A 27,429-nucleotide genomic window follows, 5' to 3' on the forward strand; every position below is an offset into this window, starting at 1 on the left:
CTGAAAATTGGCCTGGGCAGGAAGGTGTCTAAGTGCCCGGTATTGAAGTGGTTTTAATAACCAGCTTTTACTGTGCTCTGATTGGGCAAATCTTTGTCCAGTCAGGGCTAAGAATGCACTGTGCAGCATGCAGTGCATTGTGGGTTGCTCGGCGGGCGAACAACCTGCCGAGCAGCCTGTAAATTCGGGTGTACGCCAAACTTTTGCTCTGCCAAAAAGATTCGCCCAACACTAGTACAATGTATCAGAGGTGTCAGTGATCAGGAAAACTATAGTGACACTGCACTAGGGGGGGTTGCCAAGGGGGGCTGGCAGTGATAGGAGCTGATCCTGCTAACGCTGCATTTTTGGGGACACTTTACTAATGGGGATACTAGTAGAGTTCTGATTGTGATCAAAATACTGATCCATTCAGACACTATACTAGTAAAGGTGGTGATCAGCAACTTGTAGCGTGACTGCGATAGTGTGCAGGCAATCTAGCGCTAACTGACCCTGGCTGGGAGGGACACTAACTGACCCTGACACTATCTGATGCTATCTGATGATGCTAGTGACACAAATATAGAAACAAATGTCTTCCTCATAGGGGGGAGAAAAGAAAGAATGGCTGCAAAATGACTGAGAGTACGGACTGCTGTAGTCAAAAATAGGATATAGTTTATTAATTTAAAAAGCATCACCATCTATAATCATGGTGCTGCTTTACCAGCCACCAAGTGGGGAAACATAAAATCTGCTTAGCAATGCAGAGTATGCACGCTAGTTGTGTCAAGGACACACAAACACAGACAATGGACAAAAAACAGAAAACAAAAAATGTCCGGACGCCAAATCAATTGGCACAGGGGACACCTTCCACAGCAGATACCATAAAAATGGGTATATCACAATGTGTCTAGGAGGTGTACCCATGTGTCAACCCCTTGGAGGCTCCAGCTAGGTGGAGGGGTGGGGGAGGGAGAGAAGATGGGGCCAGAGCCAACAGTGGATGGATGATTGTAGAGCTGCAGTAGTTGGTGCTGAAGTCCCAGTTCATAAAGTGGAGTAATCCTCGTCCATTTTGGATACTCGAATCCTAAATATCCGGGACTAAATGGTCAAGGACTGGTGAGGAGCTAAAAATTACCCTGAGTAGTTATTCAAGTTCTAGGGACACAGTATCAAACATCCTCTCTGGATAAAATAGCGACCTGGGAAATGCTGTCAGTGACTCTTCAGAGGATGGCACCCATAGATCAATGAGTCTCCCTAGCCGTGGCTGTGGTAAGGAATCCTAGGCATGAAGCAATCATGAATAGATGGAAGTGCAGCGGATCAATCAATTGGAGAATGAGAAAATGGTATGGGGGTTAGAGGAGCTGAGTATGGGGACTTGTAGTGGTAAAACACCTCTGGTTAATTTCAGTATCAAATGATAACATCAGTGTTTGTTCGGTACTTTACCGTTCCCCTTTTACCCTCCGTTCTCAGCCATACCCATTAGCTGGCATTTTCACAAGGGATGTGTCACACTCCCATGTCAGTCCCTGCTGGTACTAGCAATCAATGCACTCCCATCCGATATTGAGCTTGGTGACTATCGCCAGTAGTTGTCACTTCCTCCGAAAGGTCCCGGTCACTTCACATGTGAGCTTGTCAAGCCAGTGATCAGGGAGACATCTGGGATCCTCTTCCAAGCCGCTGGAATCCCCTTGTGCACTCGCCAACACTACAAGGGATGGTGTTGTGGCATCAAGTGACACAAACAGTGACACAAATACAGTGATCAGTAATAAATGCTGTATACTAACACCGATCTAATGGCACTGGCTGGGTGACAGGGGTGATCAAAGGTTTAATGGAGGGCAATCAAAGGGTTACATGTGCTTAACAAGTGTGTGGGGGTGTACATGTGCTGTTTAAACTCACTGTGGTGTTGTTCTCTTCTCTTCCTGAACCGAAAGGGCCCTGCGTGGGTTACTTTGTGCTACTTTTGTGATTGTCACACTATCTAGCCATTGCTTCCACACTTGTGATGTATGTCATTTTCTGTCACAATAAGTTTATTTAGTACAAGAAGAATGTGTACATTTATTATGTATTATTTATTGTCAACTGATTTGTAATTGATGGAAAACTGGACAACTGTCTGTGTAACTACCGCAGAAGGTTTCCTTTTTTTTTTATAGCAATTTGAATATAGTGTACCATCTAGGCCACAGAATATGGTGGATCCTTTAATCAGGTGCGGAATCAAAGGCTTGATCTCAATTTACCCACTGCTAATGAGGTCGGTTGTGGAAATAGTATACCCCAGTAATGAGAAATGTCCAGCAGATGTCAGAGGGGAGGCTGCAGGTCCACTAATTTTAAACTCCAGAAGAAGAGAATGAACTAACTGACTGTGATCGGCATACACAGTGCAGCCACAGGCAGATTGTTACAGTAGGCAATTAGTCCTATAGACTGTGAGAAGGGAATAGCTGTATAATCGGTGTTAGGACTGGCAATTATATGTGGTACCTAAATAGCTTTTAGGATCATTTTTGGATGCATATATGATCACAGAGGCATTTAAACTTGGATATTATATAAACATAACAGAATATGTTTAAGTTAAGCTTTGCAAGTGCTCCACGCTATTTAAAGAAATATGAATATGCAATGGTACTTTTTTCTAATTGCCTTCTTAAATCTTTAAATCATGTTTTCTTTAAAAAAAAAAAAAATCTAATTTAGATTCACAACTAGAGAACATGCCTTTCTCCTACACTGTATTAGCGAAGCACAATACCAAAATACTAAAATAATTATAGTACTAAGAAGGAATATTTTAAGAACGAGCATTTGTAGGCATCAACATAACTATAGTAATTTCCTTTCCTATTTCAGTGTCCTCTTTTCCTTTACATATTCATTAATTCTTCAAGCATAGTTATTTATATCACAATATGCTACGAATGGAGCTTTCTCTTTGTGTACATTTATGTCAACCTTAATAATACCTAAGTAGCTTTACTTAGTAGTTTTTCTTACTTAATAACACCTCTTCAAGAGCTTTACTTGCTACATAATGAATAGATGACAAAATGTAAGTACAGTTCACACGTCCACAAGTATATTTATATCTGTTATAAAATGTATAGTCCCTTCTTCTTGCTTTTTGCTCTTCTATAGCATCTGTAAAGTAATGTTAAAGCCTATGTTTACCTAAAACAAAAAATTTGTAAAAATCAGCACAAGGGGCAATACTTACCTTTTGCGAAATGTGTCCCTTGTGCTGCTGTAGCCTCCTTTTTTCTGAAATCTTCCTCCTTCAATGCCCCGGAACCCCCACTGCTGTAATCTTCGGGGGTTTAAGTGGTGGTAAACGCTATTTATTTATTTTTGCATACAGGTAAGCTCATAATAAAGCTTACTTGTAAGTAAAATTAATATCTCCTAAGTGTGCACTGTTTAGGAGATATTCTAGTGAGCAGCAGCCAGTGACGTCACCAGCTCATGCTCTCTAAAGGAACAGCATACCTGTGCCGTTCTTTCAGAACTGTGTGCCGTTCCTAAGAATCCGGTGTGCATGCTATTCCAGCTGCAGCAGCCCGCGAACCCAGAATGAAGACTAGGTGAAGATGGAAGGCTTTCTACGAGCACTCCTGAGTTGATTGTCCTTTGGCAACACATTTATTGTGCGTTTTTTGGACTTTAAAGACTTATCGCTTACTTTTTGTACCTCCTCCGCAGCGGTGGCAGCCTGCTACTGGAGGGCTTTGTTTCATGGTAAGTCTCTCATAATGTGCTAGTATGCAATGCATATTAGTATATTATTATATTGCCTTGCAGGAGGAAGATTTTTTTATTTTCTTTTGTTATAAGAGTTTACTAATGCTTAATAGAACTAAGAGACTGTGACAGGCACTCATTAAAAGACTATAGGATACCAAATATGTTGCAGTAAATAAAAAAGGAATTCATATACAAGTGAGTGATAAGTCTTTAAAGTCCAAAAAACACATAATAAATGTGTTGCCAAAGGACAATCAACTCAGGAGTGCTCGTAGTAAGCCTCCACCCTGTGAGAAGCCACCCACACAAAAGTCAAGATGTACTCTAGCCACAGAGTATGGACCCTCTGATTATGGAAGGTCACATAGTGATCCACCACAATATTCAATATGTGAATATTATAGCAGTGGGGTTGGGGAGCCATACAGTAAGGCCCCTTTCACACTGGGGCGGTAGGGGGCGTCGGCGGTAAAACAGCGCTATATTTAGCGCTGTTTTACCGCGGTATTCGGCTGCTAGCGGTGTGGTTTTAACCCCCCGCTGGCAGCCGAAAAAGGGTTAAAACCCCTCGTATAGCGCGGCTATAGCCGCGGTATTACCGCGGTATAGCCGTGCTATCCCATTGATTTCAATGGGCAGGAGCAGTTTAGGAGCAGTGAATACACCGCTCCTTCACCGCTCCAAAGAAGCGGCTGACAGGAGATTTTTTCTTCTCCTGCCAGCGCACCACTTCAGTGTGAAAGCCCTCGGGCTTTCACACTGAACAAACAGCGGAGGCTGTTTAGGGGCGGTTTGCAGGCGCTATTTTTAGCGCAATAACGCCTGCAAACCGCCCCAGTGTGAAAGGGGTCTAAGTGTAGGAGGATTTAGGTGAAAGGAGTACACAGCAGCACAAGGGACATACCTCACAGAAGGCAAGTAATGTCCCTGGTGGTGATTGTTTTTTGTTTTTTCTAGGTAAACTTAGGATTTAATTTGACACTATGTACCAAAACAAAGCATGATGTCATATTTCAATACTGTCTTTCAATTTTGGCATGGATATTAAAAGTCAAAGTAAAGTAAATACCAACAGCCCGACTATTTGGTCAATACTAGTTACTGAAATTAAGTTCAGTTGTCAATAGATTAGTGATAGGCAGCACTTCCGGTATGTAGCATAAATTGTTTATTTCAAGCAAAGCAGAGATGTCCTTGTTTTTCAAGGGTATAAATACTGTATGTACACTTAAGCCCTGATAGATTAGGAAACATACTCATAACTAGGACCAGTGGGAACTGTACTATATGGCTAGTAAATGGGCACATTTCAAAATTATCTCCCAATTGTCCCAAGAGCACTTTGGAATACCTCAGAAAAGGCATAAATCGAAAAGAAGGTAAATAAGTTTGAACTTGGTTGCTTAGCGTTGTGCCCACAACGTTCTCAAAAATTACAGCAGAGTTCAGATTTAAAGGATATACAGTATGTTGCTAAATTGTTGTTAAAGTGATTGTAAAGGCTCACATTTTTTTTAAAATAACAAACATGTTATGCTTAGCTCCTCTGTGCAGCTGGTTTTGCACAGAGCAGCCCAGATCCTCCTTTTCTCGGGTCCCTCGATTTTGCTCCTACTCCCTCCCTTTGAGTACCCCTCAGCCACCAGCTTGTTACAGTGGAGGCCAGTAGAAGGAGCTGTGAGCTCCGAGCGCATAGTCTTTCAATCCACAGAGACAGTCCTGATCCCTTCCTCACGCCCCCTGCTGGTGACATAATTTGCTCTTCCGGTTGAAGCTGGACAGCATGGAGCTGACTACTTCCTAGTTTTCCTGAATATACAGCTATTCAGCACCAGAGCCTCCAGACACCAGAACCTCTCCCAGCTACCCGCACACTTATGATGAGCATTACTCCCACTTATATCTTGTAAGTGTTTTTAATTTTGTGCAATAATTGATACTGTTTTAATACTACACTTAGAGGTGCCTCCCCTCCCTTGTTTCTTTTAGCAGCTTGTTACAGGTAGTCATCCAAGCCGATTTAGAGCTCCGTGTATCCATTCAGATACAAAGCCCCGACCTGGCCCCGCCCCCTCTTACATAGTTACATAGTAGGTGAGGTTGAAAAAAGACACAAGTCCATCAAGTTCAACCCATGTGTGTGATTATGTCAGTATTACATTGTATATCCCTGTATGTTGTGGTCTTTCAGTTGCTTATCTAATAGTTTTTTGAAACTATCGATGCTCTCTGCTGAGACCACCACCTGTGGAAGGGAATTCCACATCCTTGCCGCTCTTGCAGTAAAGAACCCTAGTTTAAGGTTAAACCTGTTTTCTTCTAACTTTAATGAGTGGCCACACGTCTTGTTAAACTCCTTCCAACGAAAAAGTCATATCCCTATTGTAGGGTCACCAGTATGGTATTTGTAAATTGAAATCATATCCCCTCTCAATAAGACCAGAAAATAGGGAGTGGTGCTGTGTTATAAAGAGGGAGTATCGGTATACAATTATCCTACTTACTAAAGAACAAAACAGTACAAACAGAGCACTCAAGGAACTTCTGAACGAGTTTGAGGCTAGTGGATGTCCGTCCGGGAACTGGATTGGAATAGGGGACAGCGAGTCCTTCCCCCTACCTCCCTCCCCCCTGTGAGTGGATGACCCTGTAGTAATTTTTTGTACAAACAGAGCACTCAAGGAACTTCTGAACTAGTTTGAGGCTAGTGGATGTCCGTCCGGGAACTGGATTGGAATAGGGGACAGCGAGTCCTTCCCCCTACCTCCCTCCCCCCTGCGAGTGGATGACCCTGATTGAGCGATTTGGAATCGGAAGGACATCGGCACCTGAGGAATCGGAATGACATCGGTATTTGGGAAGTAATATCTCACGCTCATACCCCTGCAGGGGTAGAGCGCTCCGGTGAGTGCAATCACATCAGGGGGAGAGTGTTAAGAACTACTGCATGTCTTTTTATTACAAAGGAGGAATTCGGTTGGAAGACACATTATATCACTTTATGAACGTTTTGTGTTGCACATCATATGGGACTCTTCCTTGATATATATAGTCAGCTGAGGATTTAATACAAGCTAATATTATATATATTTTGAGTTTATTTAGGATTTGTGCACACCACTGTATAGTGGTTTGAACATCACATTATTTATTTGGTATAATTTTGCACTTGTCACTTTGGATTCTTATACAGTGGGTTGATTTTATATAAGACGGATCACCACAAAGCAACCAGTGCTCATATTATATGATTTTTCTGTTTTTTTCTATATATGGGATCATGACTGCATCAACGTATTTATAGACAGTCTATAACATTTTCTGCACCAGTTAACACTTATCACTTTACATTTATAGTATACACTATTGCATCGATTTCTTACTTTTATTAATTAATTTCTTATTAATTTCTTATTACACTGCCAACTTACACTCGTGAGAGGATTGAATTGTTGCACAGATGCACTAGTCACTTTAGTAAGTAGGAAAATTGTATACAGATACTCCCTCTTTATAACACAGCGCCACTCCCTATTTTCTGGTCTTATTCCCTACTTACATAGGGGGGCAGCAGTCGTTAAAACACCCTGAAGCGCGGATCCACTGATAAATAACTATATCCCCTCTCAAGCGTCTCTTCTCCAGAGAGAATAAGTTCAATGATCGCAAACCTTTCCTCATAACTAATATCCTCCAGACCCTTTATTAGCTTTGTTGCCCTTCTTTGTACTCGCTCAATTTCCAGTACATCCTTCCTGAGGGCTGGTGCCCAGAACTGGACAGCATACTCTAGGGGTGCCCGGACCAGAGTCTTGTAGAGCGGGAGAATTATTGTTTTATCTCTGGAGTTAATCCCCTTTTTAATGCATGCCAATATTCTGTTTGCTTTGTTACCAGCAGCTTGGCTTTGCTATCATCTACTAGGAAACCAAAGGTCCTTTTCCATCCTAGATTCCCCCAGAGGTTTTCCCCCAAGTGTATAGATTGCATTCATATTTTTGCCACCCAAATTGCATTATTTTACATTTTTGTACATTAAACCTCATTTGCCATGTAGTTGCCCACCCCATTAATTTGTTCAGATTTTTTAGCAAGGTTTCCACATCCTGCAGAGAAGTTATTGCCTTGCTTAGCTTAGTGTTGTCCGCAAATACAGGGATTGAACTGTTTACCCCATCCTCCAGGTCGTTTATGAACAAATTGAATAGGATTGGCCCCAGCACAGAACCCTGGGGGACCCCACTACCCAAAGTCTGAATGCTGATGATGATCCCTCAACCTTGTATTTTTTTAAGGCCTTCTCCTTTGCTTTTATATGCATTTTTACATTGGAGTTAAGCTATCCAGGACTTTTGTTCGCTCTTTTAAATTTATTATCCAATGGCATGCATTGGCTAATGCTCTTATTTAATATGCTCTTTAAGCAAACCCATCTCTCCTCCGTGTTCTTTGTTTCTAAGATTTTATCCCAATTTTTGCCTTCTAGCAAGGTTTGTAGTTTAGGAAAGTTGGCTCTTTTGAAATTCAGTATCTTTGTATTCCCCTTATGTTTCCTATTTGTGTGATTTATACTGAAGCCAATTGACCTGTGATCGCTGTTTCTTAACCACTTAAGGACCGCCTAACGCCGATTTACGTCGGCAAGGCGGCACGGGCAGGCAAAATCACGTACATGTACGTGATTTGCCTCTCGCGGGTGGGGGGTCCGATCGGACCCCCCCCCGGTGCCCGAAGCGGTCCCGTTCTGTTCCCCGGCGATCCGAGATGAGGGGGAGGCCATCCGTTCGTGGCCCCCCCCTCGCGATCGCCGCCGGCCAATGGGAACACTCCTTTGCTGCTGTATGCTAAACAGCAGCAAAGGAAATGATGTCATCTCCCCTCGGCTCGGTAGTTTCCGTTCCAGCGCCGAGGGGAGAAGACATCAATGTGAGTGCACAACACACACACATCACAGTAGAACATGCCAGGCATACAAAACACCCCGATCCCCCCCCGATCGCCCCCCGATCCCCCCCCAATCATCCCCCCCCCTGTCACAAACTGACACCAGCAGGTTTTTTTTTTTCTTTCTGATTACTGCATAGTGTCAGTTTGTGACAGTTACAGTGTTGGGACAGTGAGTATTACCCCCCTTTAGGTCTAGGGTACCCCCCTAACCCCCCCTAATAAAGTTTTAACCCCTTGATCACCCCCTGTCACCAGTGTCGCTAAGCGATCATTTTTCTGATCGCTGTATTAGTGTCGCTGGTGACGCTAGTTAGTGAGGTAAATATTTAGGTTCGCCGTCAGCGTTTTATAGTGACAGGGACCCCCATATACTACCTAATAAATGTTTTAACCCCTTGATTGCCCCCTAGTTAACCCTTTCACCACTGATCACCGTATAACCGTTACGGGTGACGCAGGTTAGTTCGTTTATTTTTTATAGTGTCAGGGCACCCGCCGTTTATTACCTAATAAAGGTTTAGCCCCCTGATCGCCCGGCGGTGATATGCGTCGCCCCAGGCAGCGTCAGATTAGCGCCAGTACCGCTAACACCCACGCACGCAGCATGCGCCTCCCTTAGTGGTATAGTATCTGATCGGATCAATATCTGATCTGATCAGATCTATACTAGCGTCCCCAGCAGTTTAGGGTTCCCAAAAACACAGTGTTAGCGGGATCAGCCCAGATACCTGCTAGCACCTGCGTTTTGCCCCTCCGCCCAGCCCACCCAAGTGCAGTATCGATCGATCACTGTCACTTACAAAACACTAAACGCATAACTGCAGCGTTCGCAGAGTCAGGCCTGATCCCTGCGATCGCTAACAATTTTTTTGGTAGCATTTTGGTGAACTGGCAAGCAAGCACCAGGCAGCGTCAGGTTAGCGCCAGTACCGCTAACACCCACGCACGCACCGTACACCTCCCTTAGTGGTATAGTATCTGATCGGATCAATATCTGATCCGATCAGATCTATACTAGCGTCCCCAGCAGTTTAGGGTTCCCAAAAACGCAGTGTTAGCGGGATCAGCCCAGATACCTGCTAGCACCTGCGTTGTGCCCCTCCGCCCGGCCCAGCCCAGCCCACCCAAGTGCAGTATCGATCGATCACTGACACTTACAAGGCACTAAACGCATAACTGCAGCGTTCGCAGAGTCAGGCCTGATCCCTGCGATCGCTAACAGTTTTTTTGGTAGCATTTTGGTGAACTAGCAAGCACCGGCCCCAGGCAGCGTCAGGTTAGCGCCAGTACCACTAACACCCACGCACGCAGCATACGCCTCCTTTAGTGGTATAGTATCTGAACGGATCAATATCCGATCAGATCAGATCTATACTAGCGTCCCCAGCAGTTTAGGGTTCCCAAAAACGCAGTGTTAGCGGGATCAACCCAGATACCTGCTAGCACCTGCGTTTTGCCCCTCCGCCCGGCCCAGTCCAGCCCACCCAAGTGCAGTATCGATCGATCACTGTCACTTACAAAACACTAAACGCATAACTGCAGCGTTCGCAGAGTCAGGCCTGATCCCTGCGATCGCTAACAGTTTTTTTGGAAGCTTTTTATTGAACTGGCAAGCACCAGCGGCCTAGTACACCCCGGTCGTAGTCAAACCAGCACTGCAGTAACACTTGGTGACGTGGCGAGTCCCATAAGTGCAGTTCAAGCTGGTGAGGTGACAAGCACAAGTAGTGTCCCGCTGCCACCAAAAAGACAAACACAGGCCCGTCGTGCCCATAATGCCCTTCCTGCTGCATTCACCAATCCTAATTGGGAACCCACCACTTCTGCAGCGCCCGTACTTCCCCCATTCACATCCCCCAACGAAATGCAGTCGGCTGCATGAGAGGCATTTTTATGTGCTCCCGAGTACCCCTACCCAACGAACCCCCCCCAAAAAGATGTTGTGTCTGCAGCAAACGCGGATATAGGCGTGACACCCACTATTATTGTCCCTCCTGTCCTGACAATCCTGGTCTTTGCATTGGTGAATGTTTTGAACGCTACCATACACTAGTTGAGTATTAGCGTAGGGTACAGCATTGCACAGACTAGGCACACTTTCACAGGGTCTCCCAAGATGCCATCGCATTTTGAGAGACCCGAACCTGGAACCGGTTACAGTTATAAAAGTTAGTTACAAAAAAAGTGTAAAAAAAAAAAAAATATATATAAAATAAAAAAAAATAGTTGTCGTTTTATTGTTCTCTCTCTCTATTCTCTCTCTCTATTGTTCTGCTCTTTTTTTTACTGTATTCTATTCTGCAGTGTTTTATTGTTATTGTTATTGTTATTGTTATTATGTTTTATCATGTTTGTTTTTCAGGTATGTAATTATTTATACTTTATTGTTTACTGTGCTTTATTGTTAACCATTTTTTTGTCTTCAAGTACGCCATTCACAACTTTGAGTGGTTATACCAGAATGATGCCTGCAGGTTTAGGTATCATCTTGGTATCATTCTTTTCAGCCAGCGGTCGGCTTTCATGTAAAAGCAATCCTAGCGGCTAATTAGCCTCTAGACTGCCTTTACAAGCCGTGGGAGGGAATGCCCCCCCCCCCCACCGTCTTCCGTGTTTTTCTCTGGCTCTCCTGTCTCAACAGGGAACCTGAGAATGCAGCCGGTGATTCAGCCAGCTGACCATAGAGCTGATCAGAGACAAGAGTGGCTCCAAACATCTCTATGGCCTAAGAAACCGGAAGCTACGAGCATTTTATGACTTAGATTTCGCCGGATGTAAATAGCGCCATTGGGAAATTGGGGAAGCATTTTATCACACCGATCTTGGTGTGGTCAGATGCTTTGAGGGCAGAGGAGAGATCTAGGGTCTAATAGACCCCAATTTTTTCAAAAAAGAGTACCTGTCACTACCTATTGCTATCATAGGGGATATTTACATTCCCCGAGATAACAATAAAAATGATTTAAAAAAAAAAAAAATGAAAGGAACAGTTTAAAAATAAGATAAAAAAGCAAAAAAATAATAAAGAAAAAAAAAAAAAAAAAAAAAAAGCACCCCTGTCGCCCCCTGCTCTTGCGCTAAGGCGAACGCAAGCGGCGGTCTGTCGTCAAACGTAAACAGCAATTGCACCATGCATGTGAGGTATCGCCGCGAAGGTCAGATCGAGGGCAGTAATTTTTGCAGTAGACCTCCTCTGTAGATCTAAAGTGGTAACCTGTAAAGGCTTTTAAAGGCTTTTAAAAATGTATTTATTTTGTTGCCACTGCACGTTTGTGCGCAATTGTAAAGCATGTCATGTTTGGTATCCATGTACTCGGTCTAAGATCATCTTTTTTATTTCATCAAACATTTGGGCAATATAGTGTGTTTTAGTGCATTAAAATTTAAAAAAGTGTGTTTTTTTCCCAAAAAATGCGTTTGAAAAATCGCTGCGCAAATACTGTGTGAAAAAAAAAAATGAAACACCCACCATTTTAATCTGTAGGGCATTTGCTTTAAAAAAATATATAATGTTTGGGGGTTCAAAGTAATTTTCTTGCAAAAAAAAAAAAACTTTTTCATGTAAAAAATAAGTGTCAGAAAGGGCTTTGTCTTCAAGTGGTTAGAAGAGTGGGTGATGTGTGACATAAGCTTCTAAATGTTGTGCATAAAATGCCAGGACAGTTCAAAACCCCCCCAAATGACCCCATTTTGGAAAGTAGACACCCCAAGCTATTTGCTGAGAGGCATGTCGAGTCCATGGAATATTTTATATTGCGACACAAGTTGCGGGAAAGAGACAAATTTTTTTTTTTTTTTTTGCACAAAGTTGTCACTAAATGATATATTGCTCAAACATGCCATGGGAATATGTGAAATTACACCCCAAAATACATTCTGCTGCTTCTCCTGAGTACGGGGATACCATATGTGTGAGACTTTTTGGGAGCCTAGCCGTGTACGGGACCCCGAAAACCAAGCACCGCCTTCAGGCTTTCTAAGGGGCGTGAATTTTTGATTTCACTCTTCACTGCCTATCACAGTTTCGGAGGCCATGGAATGCCCAGGTGGCACAAAACCCCCCCAAATGACCCCATTTTGGAAAGTAGACACCCCAAGCTATTTGCTGAGAGGTATAGTGAGTATTTTGCAGACCTCACTTTTTGTCACAAAGTTTTGAAATTTGAAAAAAGAAAAAAAAAAAAAGTTTTTTCTTGTCTTTCTTCATTTTCAAAAACAAATGAGAGCTGCAAAATACTCACCATGCCTCTCAGCAAATAGCTTGGGGTGTCTACTTTCCAAAATGGGGTCATTTGGGGGGGTTTTGTGCCACCTGGGCATTCCATGGCCTCCGAAACGGTGTTAGGCAGTGAAGAGTAAAATCAAAAATTCACGCCCTTAAAAACGCTGAAGGCGGTGATTGGTTTTCGGGGCCCCGTACGCGGCTAGGCTCCCAAAAAGTCCCACACATGTGGTATCCCTATACTCAGGAGAAGCAGCTAAATGTATTTTGGGGTGCAATTCCACATAGGCCCATGGCCTGTGTGAGCAATATATCATTTAGTGACAACTTTGTGCAAAAAAAAAAAAAAAAAAAAAAAAAGTGTCACTTTCCCGCAACTTGTATCAAAATATAAAATATTCCATGGACTCAATATGCCTCTCAGCAAATAGCTTGGGGTGTCTACTTTCCAAAATGGGGTCATTTGGGGGGGGGGTTGTGCCACCTGGGCATTCCATGGCCTCCGAAACTGTGATAGGCAGTGAAGAGTGAAATCAAAAAGTTACACCCTTAGAAATCCTGAAGGCGGTGATTGGTTTTCGGGGTCCCATACGCGGCTAGGCTCCCAAAAAGTCCCACACATGTGGTATCCCCGTACTCAGGAGAAGTAGCTGAATATATTTTGGGGTGCAATTCCACATAGGCCCATGGCCTGTGTGAGCAATATATCATTTAGTGACAACTTTTTGTAAATATTTTTTTTTTTTTTGTCATTATTCAATCACTTGGGACAAAAAAAATAAATATTCAATGGGTTCAACATGCCTATCAGCAATTTCCTTGGGGTGTCTACTTTCCAAAATGGGGTCATTTGGGGGGGTTTTGTACTGCCCTGCCATTTTAGCACCTCAAGAAATGACATAGGCAGTCATAAACTAAAAGCTGTGTAAATTCCAGAAAATGTACCCTAGTTTGTAGACGCTATAACTTTTGCGCAAACCAATAAATATACGCTTATTGACATTTTTTTTACCAAAGACATGTGGCCGAATACATTTTGGCCTAAATGTATGACTAAAATTGAGTTTATTGGATTTTTTTTATAACAAAAAGTAGAAAATATCATTTTTTTTCAAAATTTTCGGTCTTTTTCCGTTTATAGCGCAAAAAATAAAAACTGCAGAAGTGATCAAATACCATCAAAAGAAAGCTCTATTTGTGGGAAGAAAAGGACGCAAATTTCGTTTGGGTACAGCATTGCATAACCGCGCAATTAGCAGTTAAAGCGACGCAGTGCCAAATTGGAAAAAGACCTCTGGTCCTTAGGCAGCATAATGGTCCGGGGCTCAAGTGGTTAAACTGCCCTGTATTTCCACATCTGTGATCAGGTCTGTATTGTTGTTAATCAGCATATCCAGTAACGCTTTATTCCTAGTTGATGCGTCTACCATCTGACCCATGAAATTGTCCTGCCAGACATTTAGGAACTGGCAAGCCTTAGACGAATGCGTGGTTCCCTCCGCCCAGTCTATGTCTGGATAATTAAAATCACCCATTATGATAACACTTCCCATCCTTGCTGCTAATCCAAATTGTGATAGGAGATCCGGCATTGGTGAACATGCCACGTAGTTTAGACCAGTCGCATACTATCCTCTAATTGGGTGTTCCTTGATTGCAACTAGGACTTGTTACTATACTTACCTTAAGTTTATGTGCTTTAGTCAAACTACCACTAATGCCCCCGATACTACCCTCTGCAATATATTCCGCGCTGACTATCTCTACCTCTGGACCCTCCCCCCATCGCCTAGTTTAAAAAACCCTCTAACTTTTTGGCCATCTTCACTCCCAGCAGATCTGCACCCTCCTGATTTAGGTGCAGTCCATTCCTTCTATAGTACTGGTGACCGACTGAGAAGTTGGCCAGTCCTCCAGGAACCCAAACCCCTCCTTACTACACCAGCTCTTCAGCTACTTGTTTACTTCCCTAATCTCCCTTTGCCTTTCTGATGTGGCTCGAGGTATCGGTAGTATTCCTACTTCCTCACTGGAGGAGTTCTTCCCCTGGCAGCTAGGAGAGTCCCTCAGCACCAGCAGTGCTGGTCCCTGACTGGTTTCACCAATGTCACTCAATAGAGCGTACGTATTGGGATGCTCCAGCCCAGGATCGGCCTCCCTGGCACTTTCCCCTCTACTCCTCTGTCACCCATCTATTCATTTCTAGTGCCTGCACCTCTTTGTCTCCACCCACCTCTGTGCTGACCCCTGCCGGCACCTGCCAAGTACGTTCCCAACTCTCCTTTAGTATGGAGGGTCTTCTCAGTGCTGACAGTTGCTTCCCTAGATTCAGAACCTGGGCTTCCAGGGAAACAATGTGCTTACATTTTGCACAGCAGTATTTGCCCTCGATCAGATGATCAAGCCACAAGATGTACACCAAACTCCACACTCGCCGGGCATCGTACCTACTAATTTAATGAGGATTGGGGATTATACCCTGTCCAAATTACCTAACAACTAACTTCCTGGCACTAATACTCTACAAAACAATACACAGGTCTCTCCCCTGATTGGCTGACTGACTTTGATTGACAGCCGAGGGAGCCAATAGCGCCGCTGCTCTGTCTCAGCCAATCAGGAGGAGTGTACTGGATGGCTGAGGGGATTGTGGACATTGCTGGAGAGAGAAGGAGGTCAGGCAGGTAATTGGGGGGTGCTGGGGAGGCTGCTACACACAGAAGGTTTTTTATCTTAATGCATAGAATGCATTAAGATAAAAAACCTTCTGCCTTTACAACTCCTTTAAGGATTTTACATCAAGTATATACTTTAGTTGTTTTGCTTTATAAGTTATAAAGATGAAATATACATGGTAAAATTCCTTATAGCTTATTCCATCTTGTACATAGTACATTAGATTTTAAGCAATCATTAACTTTGAATGTAGTTTCCCATGGATTTTAAATCCTTTGCTTTAAAATTCTGTACAAAAATGCTACATTAAAATGGCTTAGAGATTTAAAATCCTTATGCACAGAATTCTCTAACCCACATTAAATGAAATTGCATTCAATTATTTTTGCAACTTGAAAGCAGATCCAAATATAAATGGCTTATATGTTAAATTTATCCAGCATATCACACGTCATTGGAAGGCTTGTCATTATGCTTGGCATAACAATGTATATACATACAGGTAGGTAATGTTTTTATTAATTTATTCGATTTCACAGGAGAAGATCTAAAGTTAAAAAAAAGCAGAGGCTTGCCTAGTGTGGTAAATGATAAGTCTGTTTTAATGATCTGCTCCATAGGCATGTTGTCACCTGACAATGTGCTGGCATAGGCTTGTGTATAACAGGATCTTCATGACCAAATCATGAACATTTACGCTTTTGGTGCTATTTAAAAAACTTTTTTTGTGTGTCGAATACAATTTTTTTATGGATTACCAAAATAATATATACAGTATCTCACAAAAGTGAGTACACCCCTCACATTTTTATAAATATTTTATTATATCTTTTCATGTGACAACACTGAAGAAATAACACTTTAACTCAACACACAGCCTTTAATGTCTAAAATGCTGGCAACAAAAGCGCGTACACCCCCAAGTGAAAATGTTCAAATTGGGCCCAAAGTGTCAATATTTTGTGTGGCCACCATTATTTTCCAGCACTGCCTTAACCCTCTTGGGCATGGAGTTCACCAGAGCTTCACAGGTTGCCACTGGAGTCCTCTTCCACTCCTCCATGACGACATCACAGAGCTGGTGGATGTTAGAGACCTTGTGCTCCCCCACCTTCCATTTGCAGATGTCCCACAGATGCTCAATACGGTTTAGGTTTGGAGACATGCTTGGCCAGTCCATCACCTTTACCTTTAGCTTCTTTAGCAAGGCAGTTGTCATCTTGGAGATGTGTTCGGGGTCCATATGTTGGAATACTGCCCTGTGGTCCAGTCTCAAAAGGGAGGGGATTATGCTCTGCTTCAGTATGTCACAGTACATGTTGGCATTCATGGTTCCCTCAATGAACTGTAGCTCCCCAGTGCCAGAAGCACTACAGCAGCCCCAGACCATGACACTCCCACCACCATACTTGACTGTAGGCAAGACACACTTGTCTTTGTACTCCTCACCTGGTTGCCACCACACACACTTGACACCATCTGAACCAAATACATTTATCTTGGTCTCACCAGACCACAGGACATAGTTCCAGTAATCCATGTCCTTAGTCTGCTTGTCTTCAGCAAACTGTTTTCGGGCTTTCCTTTGCATCATCTTTAGAAGAGGCTTCCTTCTGGGAAGACAGCCATGCAAACCAATTTGATGCAGTGTGCAGCATATGGTCTGAGCACTGACAGGCTGACCCCCCCACCTCTTCAACCTCTGTAGCAATGCTGGCAGCACTCATACGTCTATTTCTCAAAGACAACCTCTGGATATGATGCTGAGCACCTGCACTCAACTTCTTTGGTCGACCATGGTGAGGCCTGTCCTGTTAAACTGCTGTATGGTCTTGGCCACTGTGCTGCAGCTCAGTTTCAGGGACTTGGCAATTTTCTTATACATTTTTTTTTCACATCCTCAGAGAGTTTCTTGCCATAAAGTGCTATGTTGAACTTCCAGTGACCAGTATGAGAGAATAAAAGCGATAACACCAAATTTAACACACCTGCTCCCAATTCACACCTGAGACCTTGTAACACTAACGAATAACATGACACCGGGGAGGGAAAACAGCTAATTGGGCTCAATTTGGACATTTTCACTTAGGGGTGTACTCACTTTTGTTGCCAGCGGTTTAGACATTAATGGCTGTGTGTTGTGTTATTTTGAGGGGACAGCAAATTTACACTGTTATACAAGCTGTACACTCACTACTTTACACTGTAGCAAATGTGAGGGATGTACTCACTTTTGTGAGTTACTGTGTGTGTGTGTATATATATATATATATATATATATATTGTGTATATAATATATATATATATATTGTATGTTAGAAGCTTAAAAATACCTTATGCATTAATCTACTTGACTGCTTCTAATTCCTTCCAATTCATTTCTATTTTATCTGAGTGGAATTATTTTGCTTTCTTTTATTGTCACACATTATTGTAAACCAATTAGCAGCGTTACAAGAATTGACAAGTCTGGCATCTCACGAAATTTAGCAACAGTTTAATTACCTATTTCTCTGTAAAAATAAGTAATTGAACTCCATTACTGCAGTCAAGCACAGTTTTTCAAAGTCTAATGCCGCATACACACGGTCAGACTTTTTAGCTACAAAAGCCCGACAGCCCGTCCAACAGACTTTCGGCAGACTTACGACGGACTTTTGGCGGACTTTCAACTGACTTTCTAACCACCGGACTTGCCTACACACGATCACACCAAAGTCCGACGGATTCGTAAGTGATGACGTACACCGGATTAAAATAAGGAAGTTGATAGCCAGTAGCCAATAGCTGCCCTAGCGTCGTTTGTTGTTCGTCAGACTAGCATACAGACGAGCGGATTTCTGGGTCCGGCAGAGTTACGACGTAAAGATTTGAAGCATGTTCCAAATCTAAAGTCCGTCAGATTTGCGACTGGAAAAGTCAGCTGAAGGTCCGGTGAAGCCCATACACGATCGGATTGTCTGCCGGATTTGTTCTGTCGGCGTCCGTCAGACAAGTCCGGTCGAATAGTCCGACCGTGTGTACGCCGCATAAGAAGTGCATTCTGGCAGAAGGATGTCATCCCAATCTGCTGCGGGGAGAGTGAAGCATTTTCTCAGTCTTCCCTTATCTCAGTTATCATTCATTCTCACTTTCTCACTCTCTTTCTGGCAAGTCACAGTGTAAGAGTAAGAATGGGATGTTGATTTGTGTACTTTGAATGACAATTACTCAGTCATTTAACACTGTACCCAAATACATTTTTTATATATATTTTAAAAAGATAGCGCTTTCTTTTGGTGGTATTTAGCCAGTTCCTGCCTGGCTATCATTGTACTATAGGGCTGACAGCGAATGATTTACCGGTTGTTAAGGCCGCCTCCTGCCACCGACTCCTTAACAACTAGCTATTTACAATCTTTGTTAAGGACGCTGTAAATTACCACTGGTTTTCACTAATAAATAACGCATGACTTCATAAAATAGCACATGCAGTATTTTAGTATCATTTTTTAGTGAATGCCAAAACAATGTTTTTGAAAAACACTGTGCGGTATCTTACAGCATACTCGGATGTGGTAAGATACCACTTTGTGAATGAAGCCCACTGACTGGTGATAGTGAGTTAAAAAGAAAAAATATATAACTTAAAAAAAAATTACATTTGTATTTGTTTCACATACTGTCACTCTAGCATTACAGTGTCAATGTACTACTCTGGAGAGAGGGTTGATTAGGATTTTTTTTTCTACGCTATGATTGTTTTTACAGCCATGCTGACTGTAAAAGCAATAATTTTTCACTCTCTCTGGCTGCATTCCTGCAGCCATTGAAAAATAATGTGATGGCTGTGATTGGCCACAGATATCACATGGTACAGGATTCATGTAAATGGCCCTGTACTATGTGATCTCTGTGACCAATCATAGAGATCACACAGTAGTAAACATTCATGCCAGGTAATGATATATTGTTTACTACTGTCCATGTGATAGCTGATTGGCTACAGTGATCGCATTGTACCATGGCCTAGTACAACTATTTGCAGCTGGCACAGATTGCCCCACTGCACGCTCCCAGGGAGCACACATAAACAGCAGATACAGAGGGATGTACAGGTAAGTCCACACACATCTGTGCTGATTTGGTCCCATCTGGCTGTTTATGTACTATGGCCAGACTGGAAGTAATTAATGACTGAACTGTGAGTTCAGGGCTGCCATTAGAAGTCATTGGGCTCTCTACATAATAGAACCCCCCCAAACACACATATACTGTACATCCCACTCCTCGCATTGACAATTTTTTTTTTTGGTATTTTCAGACTCGAGGCACTGCAGTCTAATAGGGCGTACACACGGTCGGACTTTGTTCGGACATTCCGACAACAAAATCCTAAGATTTTTTCTGACGGATGTTGGCTCAAACTTGTCTTGCATACACATGGTCACACAAAGTTATCGGAAAATCCGATCGTTCTGAACGCGGTGACGTAAAACACGTACGTCGGGACTATAAACGGGGCAGTGGCCAATAGCTTTCATCTCTTTATTTATTCTGAGCATGCGTGGCACTTTGTCCATCGGATTTGTGTACACACAATCGGAATTTCCGACAACGGATTTTGTTGTCGGAAAATTTTATCTCCTGCTCTCCAACTTTGTGAAAATCCGATGGAAAATGTCCGATGGAGCCCACACACGGTCGGAATTTCCGACAACACGCTCCGACCGGATATTTTCCATCGGAAAATCCGACCGTGTGTACGGGGCATTAGGCTTGGTTTACATTAATGCGTGTTGGGGAACACATGCAAAATTGCTCATGTTCCCAACAATCAGACAAACTCGCTGCTCTTTGACTGATGTGTAGAGGTATCATTAATTCTTAATGGTGCCCTCACGCATTGGCAAGCACAGTTTTCAGTGCAGCTCCGTTTTTTAAAAAAGGGCTGGGAATTCTTTCCTTGTGTTTCTGTGGGTAAACCATGAGATTGTTAACATGTGAGGTTGGGGGCGGTAAAACCACACATCTGAGTCACGTTTCTACCACTTCAACTGCTCCACCTTTAGCTGCAGTGGCAACAGCCAGGGACGTACACATGCTTTGGCTGTGGCTGGAAGTGTACCCAGCACCAGGTAAATGGGGCTGTGCCGCAGCTGCCCTGCAACCACATGCATTGCATGCAGTTGTGGCACTGTGATGCTGCATTTAGGGGCCTAAACAGGTAGTGAGGATGCAACATATCGCCGCTTCACCATCTGTCAAATGCCTCTGAAAAGTGATCTGAGCATGGATCAGTTTCAGATGAGTGACAGTCCTTGCTGCAATTATGAACGAGCCCTAAAAAGTCATACATACATACACACACATATGCAGACACACAGATACATACACACACACACATATGTACATACATGCACACACACACACACACACACATGCATGCATGCATATATATATATATATATATATATATATATATATATATACATACACAGTACTTTCACTCACATCAGGTACTGCATTGCTGAGTACTGCCCTTATAGGAAGGGAGGCAGAGAGCTTGAAACTCAGAAAGCTGCCTCCCCTTTCCACTGTTTTCACTTCACTGTCTGACGGAGCTCCTGCAGTACTGGTGTACAGGTCGGAAAAGCAGGAGCTTGGTCAGATGTGACAGCCTTTCTCAACCATGATGATGCGGAACCCTTGAGGACTTCAGATATTGGGATGCTGCGGCACCCCAGTTGAGAAAGGCTGGACCTGAGTTTGGAGCCCAGGAGTCAGAGACCCGGTGAGCTAAGAACTACTCGTTAAAAATAAAATGTATCCTAGAAATAAGACATCCAAAGCTTTGACAAGTCCTTTATTTAAAAAAAAAAAAAATCCAAGCAAATGTTCCTAGCTGTCAATCCAGTATCAATAATGATGCCACCATCTGCCAACTTGCTGAGAAAAACCCAAAGACCCAGCGCACACGACTGATCCCAAGGGTACTTATATCTAAATGACAGCTCTGTGGGCTGTTATCAGCTTTATAAGGGAAGGGGCCATTATAGTGGTGACATCATTGATCGAATATGCTCATGGCTATTTTTAAATAATGATGTCAATGCTATCCCCACCCCATTGCTAACATGGCGAGGCTTCCTGGTGATGTCAGCGGTACCTAGGGACAAGGTGGGTGCAAGCCCCAGCTGCTTCCTTAGGAATCAGTGAAAGAGGAAAGCTGCGATATATATAGAAGCCATAGAATAGAAGTACCACTTCTATATATGATGCTTGGCTTCCTCCAAACTGGTGTAAGTTTGGGCGTTTATCTGAATGAACGAATAGCCAAGTTCAATCCAAACCTAGGTTCAGATATAACTATCAGCTTATCCCTAGTGGAGTCATTAAAGTTGTTTTATGACTGCAGTCAAGGATCATTGATGTTCTTCTCTGAGATATCAGTAGCACATTGTAACATTAATCATGCCAACTCTTATGTGACAACATGTGATCAGAGTAAAAATAAAGAGCAAAATCTGTTAAAATGCTAAACATGGGGGCGTGGCTTGGCAATGGCGCTGTAAGGCTGTTTAACTGGGAGCTCCGTGCAGCGTTTGGGCTGAGAACCGGTTTCAGTGTACGGACCTCGCTGATTTTTACATGTCCGTAACGGACAGAACACCAGGATCACCCGCAGTGAGCAGTGGCACGGACATTACCGCATATTTCTTTTTGGCAACTCCGTCGCAGGCCTCGGATCCCAAGATGGCGCCGCCGCGCACTAACACCGCCGGCACGGCTTCCCTTAAGAAGGCCGGCAAAGGGCTGCCTAACGCACCACAAGGGACAGCACCACCTCCTAACAGACTGGACTCTCCGATCCTCTCACCGGACATTCTAGGGGCGGATGGATGCTCATTCTCGCAGGGTGTAAGTGTCCAAGAACAGCCATCCGCAGAGTCATGGAAGGACATCATTGCCCTCCTCCTTACTAAACAGGATATCGCTGAATCAGCGGCCACAATTGTAAGTACCCTGTCTAGAGAGATTCATGATCTTAAACAGAGGATTGACACTGTGGACACTCGGGTAACAGTAGTTGAAACATCCTCCTCTGTATTGGAATCCAGAATGGCGGCATTAGAGGAGGCACAGACTGATTATAAACGGCGCCTGATAATGCTGCAACTCTCTGTCAATGATAGTGAAAATCGCAGCCGCAGGAACAACATAAGACTGCGCGGTCTGCCTGAGGCCACCTCTGGAGGAGACCTTAGGGCTACGAGTGTGGCCATTTTTAACCGCCTACTGGACAAGCCTCCGATGGCAGAATTAGAACTGGACCGCGAACACTGAGTGCAGGGACCCAGAGGGGGAGATGCCCTTGCTCCAAGATATGTCCTGGCCAGGGTCCACTATTACACGATTAAAGAGGAAATACTGCGGAGGGCATGGACGAATGGTCCTGTGGACTTTGATGGTGCATCTGTGCAACTATTTCCAGACCTTTCATGGCTCACCCTACGGATGAGAGGCCTGCTGCGTCCATTGCTAGAAGCTGTTAGAACGGCAGGAGCTACATACAGATGGGGTCACCCCTTTCACTTGACTGTGCTCAAAGGAAACAACTCATTCATACTGCGATGGCCGGACCAACTTTTGGAGCTGTTCACATTCTTGGAGATCCCTGAGATTTCTGTACCTAATTGGCTGGACTTTCCAACCACGTTTAACAACATGAGACCTGCTTCACCAAGACCCCAAAGACCCAGCAGGAGACGTTGGCGTTCCAGGCCAAGAATGGATCCAAGAGACACTCCTACTTCCCCTGAGTCTTAACCGGGACTGACAGTATAGAAGATCTTCCCTGGAGAGATGTCTGGGATCCTCGGGGTCCCGTCAACCTAAACTGAACTGGGTATCCTTTATTCACTCATACTAGGCCTCGCTCGGCTATTTGAGCGGTCTACTGGGTTATCTTTGGTCCTTCAAAATGTGTACCAAATTTGTAGCATGCCCCTTAGTTGAGGGGTAAGGTTTAATAGGTTCACTCCTGCAGCTGGACGGAATGGGGCCCATACCACCTCACCCCCCTGTCAATATTTTCACAGAAGGAATTTTTCTTATCCTTCTTTTTGTTTTTCCTGACTTAAGACGGGGGTGTTGGGTGGCCCTTACCCAGAAGGTAAAAGGACACATTGTGTATGTTATCTCACAGTATTTAACAAAGTTTTTTCTTGTTTTAAATATGTTTTCTTATGAGTTGGTACGGTGACCACCAGTGCCCTTATGAGTGATAGCTTTAAACTGACGTGCCGAATGAGACACTTGGCCTAATATTACCATGTTTTGAGGTTATAGTCTAATGTCTTTTCTGCTATAGGTTCTCACCTGATGGCACATCTCCCACTGTGTCGCAGAGTCTAGTCTTCCACCCCCCCATATAGGCAGCGCATAACTGCGCAAGGCTTAATTTAGCAACAGTAGGATAACCTATAATCTTCTTGTTTTCTTCTTTCACCTGTATTTGCTGCACTTACATTATTTCACTTACCCAACTTTTTCTTAGTCTTCTCTCTCTTCCTTTTGTTTTTTCCCCTTCCTTCCATCCCCCTTCCCCCCACACCCATTTTTGTTATGTTCTGCCTTATTCAGCTCCCGAAGGGTGTGCACCATGGCTCCCTCCGGAGAGCCCCCACCATCGCATCCCCAACTAGGGATTAAATTTACTTCCTTAAATGCTCGTGGATTGGCCACGCCTGAGAAACATTTTGAGACTTCTTTCCGATCTTAAAAAATAGGGATTTTCCGAATGCATATCATGCCGCCTCCCCTCTGTCAAAGTCGAAAGGCGTTAGTATATTAATAGCCAAGTCGTTGCCTTGGACTCTATTGGAGGAGCAGGCAGACCCGCAGGGTCGTTACCTGCTTATAAAAGGGAAAATTAGGAATACCACAGTGTCAGGGGATGTTATACACAACATCCGATGCAGGTGATCAGATCGCTGGGCTGCACCAAGGAATCAGGGACAAACAAGAAAATAAATTTAAAAAAAGTATGTTTATTATTAATGATAAAGATACACGTGAAATCAAGACAGCAAACCAAAAACAAGTAAATGGTGAAAACACAGCAAACCCCCAAACCCACCTAACTATCTATCTAACTAATATTATACACGAGCAAGGAAATAAACATGAAATAAAAATAAGGCATGGGCAAAAGCGACAAAGGAACAGAAACCAGGAATAATGAAGCAGACCAAGGAGCAGGGAACAGGAAACAGGACTCAAGGACAGGATACACAAACGGGGTCCAGGAACAAACAGGAAACAGGCTGGAACAAGAGCAGGTACTGGCAGGGACAAGGGCTTAGCAGAGGAATTATGAAGCACTGAGGCTTAGTTCAGGGCGGGTTTATATAGTCCAGCAGACCCATGACAGGTGTGCTGATGGCAAGTCTGAAGTCCAGGCAGGGAGACACCCGCTGGTGGCCACTGGAATTACACCCTTTTGGTGCTGAAAGTAATAGTGCCACCAGCAGGTGAAACCGGAGATGACACTGTTCCTGACAGTTCCCCCTCCTAAAGGAGTGGCCTCCGGACACTCCATTCAGCCCTGGGTACGATAGTCCGAGTGGGTGCAGAAACACCCTAAAATGTTTCCCTACTGAGTCTGTGGACTTCTTCGCACTTCCAAGGCCAGAATCTTTTAGTTCACTGGGGGACGTGCCATCAGAGTCTAAAAATAGGACACATACCCCACCACCCGGGTCAGGAAGTTTGGATCCGGAGATGAAAATTAGCAGGGCAACGAGCAAGAAACCATTGGAGGCAGACCACACAGGAGCATTACATTCAGGCCGGGCGACAGACAGGTTTGACACAGCGGCAAGATGGCCATCAGTCAGGAACAGTTTTAGCAGGCACCATGTCATCAGGCTGAGCAGAAAGCAGAGGTACATCACGCTGGGCAGTGGCACATCCGCATTGAGCTGGGCAGCAGGCAAAAGCACATCGAGCTGGGCAGCAGGCAAAGGCACATCAAGCTGGGCAGCAGGCAAAGTCACATCGAGCTGGGCAGCAGGCAAAGTCACATTGAGCTGGGCAGCAGGCAAAGGTACATCGAGCTGGGCAGCAGGCAAAGGTACATCGAGCTGGGCAGCAGGCAAAGGCACACCAAGCTGGGCAGCAGGCAAAGGCACACCAAGCTGGGCAGCAGGCAAAGGCACTTCAGGCTGGGCAGCAGACCACAACCCATCAGGCTGGGCAGCGGACAGGAACACATCAGGCTGGGCAGCTGACAGGAACACATCAGGCTGGGCAGCGGGCAGGAACACATCAAGCTGGGTATCGGACAGGAACACATCAGGCTGGGCAGCGGACAGGAACACATCAGGCTGGGCAGCGGACAGGAACACATCAGGCTGGGCAGCGGACAGGAACATATCAGGCCGGGCAGCGGACAGGAACACAAGAACACATCAGGCTGGGCAGCGGGCACATCAGACTGGAGAGTGGGCATCGGGACATCAGACCAGGCAGCAGGTTCTGGAACTTCAGACTGGGCAGTAGGCAAAGGCACTGGCACATCAGGCAGAACAGCAGGTGGTGGCACAACAGGCTGAACAGCAGGTGCATCGGGCTGAATATCAGGTACTGAAACTTCAAATCGGGCAGCCAGTACTGGAACTTCAGACTGGGCAGCAGGCACAGGTGCTGGCACATCAGGCAGAACAGTAGGTGCTGGCACAACAGGCTGAACAGCAGGTGCATCGGACTGGATAGCAGGTACTGGAACTTCAAACTGGACAGCCGGTACTGTAACTTCAGACTGGGCAGTGGGCACAGGTGCTGGCACATCAGGCAGAACAGCAGGTACTGGCACAACAGGCTGAACAGCAGGTACATTGGACTGGATAGCAGGTACTGGAACTTCAAACCGGGCATCTGGTACTGGAACTTCAGACTGGGCAGCAGGTACAGGCGCTGGCACATCAGGCAGAACAGTAGGTGCTGGCACAACATGCTAAACAGCAGGTGCATCAGACTGGATAGCAGGTACTGGAGCTTCAAACCAGGCAGCCGGTACTGGAATTTCAGACTGGACAGTGGGCACAGGTGCTGACACATCAGGCAGAACAGCAGGTACTGGCTCAACAGGCTGAACAACAGGTACATCGGACTGGATAGCAGGTACTGGAACTTCAAACCAGGCAGCTGGTACTGGAACTTCAGACTGGGCAGCAGGCATGGGCACTGGCACATCAGGCAGAACAGCAGGTGCTGGCACAACAGGCTGAACAGCAGGTACATCGGACTGGATAGCAGGTACTGGAACTTCAAACTGGTCAGCCGGTACTGGAACTTCAGACTGGGCAGTGGGCACAGGTGCTGGCACATCAGGCAGAACAGCAGGTACTGGCACAACAGCAGGCATCGGAACATCAGGCTGGGTGGCATACAGGAACACATCAGGCTGGAAAAGATCAGCTGGTGGGGAGGCAGGATTGGATACTGGCATGATGGTATGGGTTGGAAAAAACTTCCGCTTCTTTTTGGTTTTAGCCACTGGGGATCTATAAGTGGGTACAGGGCTGTAGGTAGTGAATGCAGCTGGTAGAAGCGAAGAGTGAAAGGATGGCAAAACAGAGGGAGTAGGTTTTGAATTGAGATTTAGTGGAGCCGATGGAGGCAGCTGAGAAGCAGCAGGGGGGGGTTAAAGGCAGGGTAGGTGCAACAGGAGGAAACAGGATACTGGTATTTCATTGGTAGAAAGGTATATTGGGAGCTAACAGAGGCTGAGTGCAACAGACTTGACCAGGCCTGTATTAATGATTGCACTGAATCAG

At 44.5% G+C, this 27,429-nt stretch overlaps 1 protein-coding gene across 1 annotated transcript in view; it reads left to right on the forward strand.

Moving 5' to 3' along the window:
* Positions 1-27,429, forward strand: part of HS6ST3 (heparan sulfate 6-O-sulfotransferase 3) — a 959,379-nt gene that overhangs the window by 813,832 nt on the left and 118,118 nt on the right. The gene's annotated exons all lie outside the window — the stretch shown is intronic.

The sequence above is a fragment of the Aquarana catesbeiana genome, linkage group LG02 (genome assembly GCF_042186555.1).
Source record: "Aquarana catesbeiana isolate 2022-GZ linkage group LG02, ASM4218655v1, whole genome shotgun sequence".
NCBI classification, from domain to species: Eukaryota; Metazoa; Chordata; class Amphibia; order Anura; family Ranidae; genus Aquarana; species Aquarana catesbeiana.